The sequence below is a fragment of the Budorcas taxicolor genome, chromosome 13, assembly GCF_023091745.1.
Source record: "Budorcas taxicolor isolate Tak-1 chromosome 13, Takin1.1, whole genome shotgun sequence".
Classification (NCBI taxonomy): Eukaryota; Metazoa; Chordata; class Mammalia; order Artiodactyla; family Bovidae; genus Budorcas; species Budorcas taxicolor.
The window spans coordinates 31,386,120-31,392,119 of NC_068922.1; positions in this window are offsets into that span (position 1 = coordinate 31,386,120).

Here is a 6,000-nt window from a genome sequence, read left to right on the forward strand (position 1 = left end):
TTTTATCAAATCATAAACTCATTGTATACATACTTTATACTCTAATTTTTTTCACCTAACATTTTACCATTACCAGTTCTGTACTTCATTTTATATATATCAAAGAGGCATATATATTTAAGTATGATCTTTATTTTTTCTGAATTTTAAAAATAATACATGCTAATTTGGAGGAGTAAAACAAACTAGAAAAAAAAGGAAAAAGATACACCCTTATATAAAATCTTGATTCTATCTTATACCTAAAACACAACCACTTTTAACACTTTTGTGCCTTATTTCTTATCTTTCCTGCCTTATTTCTGTAATATGTAAACAATCATTTTTTGTATTCTCCAGTATTGAGCATTTAAGAGGTTTTAGTTTATTACATCAAGAGTGAGTGTAATATCTGAATATTAAAATGCCAATTCTTACATATTAATATTCACACATTCTTATATGTTTACCAGATCAAATCCAAAAATGGGATCAGTTCAGTTCAGTTCAGTCACTCAGTTGTGTATGACTCTTTGCAACTCCATGGACACCAGGCTTCCCTGTCCATCACCAACTCCAAGAGCTTGCTCAGACTCATGTCCATCGAGTCGGTGATGCCATCAAACCATCTCATCTTCTGTCGCCCCCTTCTCCTCCTGCCTTCAATCTTTCCCAGCATCAGGGTCTTTTCCAGTGAGTCAGTTCTTCGCATCAGGTGGCCAAAGAATTGGAGTTTCAGCTTTAGCATCAGTCCTTCCAATGAATATTCAAATTGATTTCCTTTAGTTTGATCTCCTTGCAGTCCAAAGGGACTCTCAAGAGTCTTCATCAACACTACAGTTGAAAAGCATCAATTTTTCGGCGCTCAGCCTTCTTTATGGTCCAGTTCTCACACCCATACCTAACTACTGGAAAAACCATAACTTTGACTAGACAGACCTTTGTTGGCAAAGTGATGTCTCCGCTTTTTAATATGCTTTCTAGGTCGATCATAGCTTTCTTCCAAAGAGCAAGCGTCTTTTAATTTCATGGCTGCAGTCACTATCTGCAGTGATTTTGGAGTCCAAAAAAATAAAGTTTGTCACTGTTTCTATTGTTTCCCCATCTATTTGCCATGAAGTGATGGGACCAGATACCATGATCTTAGTTTTCTGAATACTGAGTTTTAAGCCAACTTTTTCACTCTCCTCTTTCACTTTCATGAAGAGGCTCTTTAGTTCCTCTTCGCTTTCTTCCATAAGGGTGGTGTCATCTGCAAACCTGAGGTTATTGATATTTCTCCCAGCAATCTTGATTTCAGCTTGTGCTTCATCCAGCCAGGTATTTCACATGATGTACTCTGCATAAAAGCTAAATAAGCATTTGGAACCAGTCCATTGTTCCATGTCTGATTTTAACTGTTGCTTCTTGACCTGCATACAAACGAGGCAGTTATGGTGGTCTGGTATTCCCATCTCTTGAAGAATTTTCCACATTTTGTTGTGATGCACACAGTCAAAGGCTTTGGCATAGTCAAAAAAGCAGAAATAGATGTTTTTCTGGAACTCTCTTGCTTTTTTGATAATTCAACAGATGTTGGCAATTTGATCTCTGGCTCCTCTGCCTTTTCTAAATCCAGCTTGAACATTTGAAAGTTCTTGGTTCACCTACTGTTGAAGCCTGGCTTGGAGAATTTTGAGCATTACTTTGCTAGCATGTGAGATGAGTTCAATTGTGCAGTAATTTGAACATTCTTTGGCATTGCCTTTCTTTGGATTTGGAATGAAAACTGACCTTTTCCAGTCCTGTGGCCACTGCTGAGTTTTCCAAATTTGCTGGCATATCGAGTGCAACACTTTAACAGCATCATCTTTTAGGATTTGAAATAGCTCAGCTGGAATTCCATCACCTCCACTAGCTTTGTTCATAGTGATGCTTCCTTCCTAAGGCCCACTTGACTTCGCATTCCAGGATGTCTGGCTCTAGGTGAGTGATCACACCATCATGGTTATCTGGGTCATGAAAGTCTTTGAGGCAGCTGATTAAAAGTCATCTCCAGAAAGACTACAGAGCCCAAATTCCCATCAGCAGTGGCTGGAATGGTCCCCTGCTATATCCTTATGAAGTGTCACTAGTTGTAACCTTTGTCATTCTTATACGTCAAAAATGGCTATGTCATTTTTATTTCCCCTTTTTGTGATTAACACAAAAACCTAAATTCTTATATGTTTAGGATTACTTATGTGTTTCTTAGTCATCTGTAGTTTTTTCTTTTGTCAATGATTTGTGATATTTGTCCTTTCTCTACTGGGTTCATAGGCATTTCTTACTGAATTTATCACAATGTTATTTCTGTTGTTATTTATTTTTAATGAAGGGAAACTCTGCATTAAATTCTAATATTTCAGGAGTTCCCTTGGATGGATGGATGCATAGATAGGTATTTCATTATCTCAGGATTTGATTATCTTAAATCTGTCCAGCCAATCAGGCATATTTTAAAAAATAATCAAATTGGAATCAGGAATTATTAGAGAAATGTACCCAGTATATCAAGTTTTCATATTCTCAGCAAGTCTTAATAGGACTGTAAAACTTTCACAACAGTTATCTAGGATCTATACAAACAAATCCAGGAGGCTTCCATGGCATTCCAATGACAAGTTCATATTCATATTCTGCTTAGTTATCCATCTCCAAAACTATCACAAGGCAGTCCTGGATATTAGTGGCATGATCTCAGAGTTGCATATACCTGTACACATACGTTTATGTGCATTTTCACATTTTAAAAAGTTATGCCTGAAATGCTAAGGAAAAAAACACAATTTAAACACCAGACAGAATGTATTTTGTTTAATTTGCAAACAAAGGTCTGTACAGCCAAACCTATGGTTTTTCCAGTAGTCATGTATGGATGTGAGAGTTGGACCATAAAGAACACTGAGCGCCAAAGAATTGATGCTTTTGAACTGTGGTGTTGGTGAAGACTCTTTAGAGTCCCCTGGACTGCAAGGAGATCCAATCAATCCATCCTAAAGGAAATCAATCCTGAATATACATTGGAAGGCCTGGTGCTGAAGCTGAAACTCCAAAACTTTGGCCACCTGATGCAAAGAACTGACTCACTGGAAAAGACCCTGATGCTGAGAAAGATTGAGGAAAGGGAGAAAAGGAGGTGACAGAGGATGAGATGGTTGGATGGCATCACCAACTCAAGGACTTGAATTTGAGCAAGCTCCAGTAGATGGTGAAGGACAGGGAGGCCTGGCATGCTGCAGCCCATGGGGTAGCAAAGAGTCAGACACGACTTAACGACTGAACAACAGTAAGAGTGTTTTGGGACAAGTTTAAGTACACATGGGAGTCTAGGATCATCCTCCAACTGATAAAAGTTAATCATTTCTTAATTTCATGGGATATATTTTTAATTAATTTATTTTCGGTTGCACTGAGTCTGTTGCTGTGTGAGGGCTTTCTCCAGTCGTGGCGAGCTGGGGGCTACTCTGTTGCGGTGCACAGGCTCTGGCTGTGGGGCTTCAGCTGTTGCAGCTCGTGGGCTCTAGAGTGCAGGCTTGGTAGCTGTAGTGCATAGGCTTACCTGCTCTGCAGCATGTAGAGTCTTTCTGGACTACCTGAGGTTAAACCCATGTTCCCTGCACTGGCAGGCAGATTCTCATCCGTTGTGCCACCAGGGAATTCTTGGAAACACTATTTTTTTTAAACACATTTTAGATAAATGTTTATCTTCCAAAGCAATAACATATATCAGTCCTGAGTGACATGCCAGCTACTTAAAGAAAAGAAAAAAAACAAACAACTGTATGAGGAAAATCCACTGAAGCATATTTACAGCTTTATTTTGTGACTAGGGTGGGTACTCATGAAGTTCCCAAGTACAACACTCACATCTATCAGCCACCTTCTCCTCTGCAGGCCCAGCAACTTGGGGGTGATGATCTGTAATGTCAAAGCATTCCCTAAGCAATCCTGTTCCCTTTTACCTTGAACAGGAGTTAAAGGGGCAAGTTTTGACTAAAATACCAAAAATTAGACCCCACATTCCAACCTGAAACACGATACAAAGCAACATTATCAAAGGAAGCATGCCAGGAAGGTTATGTAACTCTTAAAACCATGTACCCATGTCAAAGGCAAACAGAGTTCAAGTTACTTTTTTTTAACTGAAGGATAATTGCTTTACAATTTCGTTTCATTTCTTCCATACATAAACATGAATTAGCCATAGATGTACATATGTCCCCTCCCTCTTGCACCTTCCTCCCACCTCCCACTCTTTCCCACTCCTCTGAGTTGTTACAGAGCCCGAGTTTGATTTCCCTGAGTCAAACAGCAAATTTCCATTGGCTATCAATTTTACACATGGAAGTGTACAAGCAGATTTTTGAAGATGAAGGTTTTTGGAGAAAGTTGCCAGCATGCTGCATGGATCTGACCAGAATGGCCCCAAGGCTGTTTGCTTACTTGCAAGTGTAAGGCAAAGAGCTTCAAAAGGCCACCCAGGGATTGCAAACTGTATCCTCATTACCCTCTGAGTTTTTGAAGGTAAAGTATTTCCCTTGGACTAGATCTGATGCAACATAGAGCTAGCTGTCTTAGATCCTGTTCAAGGACCACTCGCTGGAAAGAAGGTACCAAAGCAAAGAGCAGCAAGGGGTGTACTTCCCAGTGGAAGCAGAGTCACAGACTTCGAGAAAGAACTTGTGGTTGTCAGCGGGGTAAGGAAGAGGGAAGGGATAGGTAAGGAGTATGGGATCGGTGTGTACACACTGCTGTATTTAAAAATGGATAACCAACAAGGATCTACCGTATAGGTCAAGGAACTCTGCTCAGTATTATGTGGCAGCCTGGATGGGAGGGGAGTTTGGGAGAAAATGGATACATGTGTAAGTACAGCTGAGTCCCTTTGCTGTCCACCTGAAACTATTGCAACATTGTTAATCTGCTATACTCCCAATATAAAATAAAAAGTTTAAAAAACAAAAAACGACTCCTAGAGGCTGCAGATGACCAAATACAAATTCACTTCTTCAGGTGAACTGTGCTTTGAAAGACAAAGAAGCAGCCAATAGAAAAAAGGCCAGTTTTAAGCACATGCCAGGGACTTTTAAACACATGCCAACCACTTCAGTGGTTACAATTTCACCTTCCAATGCAGTGGTGCAGTTTCAATCCCTGGTCAGGCAGCTAAGATACTACATGCCTCAAGGCCAAAAAACCCCAAAACATAAGCAATACTGCAACAAATTCATAAAAACCTTAAAAATGGTCCATATCAAAAAATAGTAATAATTTAAAAAATAAACACATGCCAAGTGGAGAGGTGTAAGCACTGGCTCATCAACAGTCCTTGTCAAGTAAGAACTTTCTTATCTCCCCCAAAATTTACTTCTCTATTTATCAAGATGGGGAAAGAGTGATAGCACTTCACACACAGAGAGAAAAACCAGGACTCCCACTTCCTACAGCTCCTTGCCGGGAAGACATGTAACTTTCAAGTAAGGCTGTGATTTTGATTGTTACATGAACATGGACATTATAAACAACTATGGTTAATCTCCTCATTTGAAACAACCAAGGAAGTGTTTGATTTTCATCAAAGTGACCAGAAAAATCACGGCAATTGCTTGACTTGTCATTTGCAAAATGATCAGACCATTTCTGAAGCTGCCTCCCTTGTCTTTTTATCCTCTCCTGCCCTTGACTTTCAGACACGACCTTTTTTCCTCTTCTTCATGTTACTGTTTAATCATGACAGTCATAACAACAGCTCACATTATTGAGTGCTTACTCTGCTCCAGGCACTCTGCGATGTGTTCTATAAATACATTGCTCATTTCAGTGTCACACAGATCTCTACTATTGGCATCCCATTTTACGTATGAAGAAACTGAGGTTTATCCATTGTTGCGAGTGAATAAAGGACTGGCAATTCATCCAGATGGCTTGACCTGAAAAGAATGAATGATATGTGGCCTCTCAGTTCAACGGATAAAACACACCAGGTTTGCTTTCTTTAAT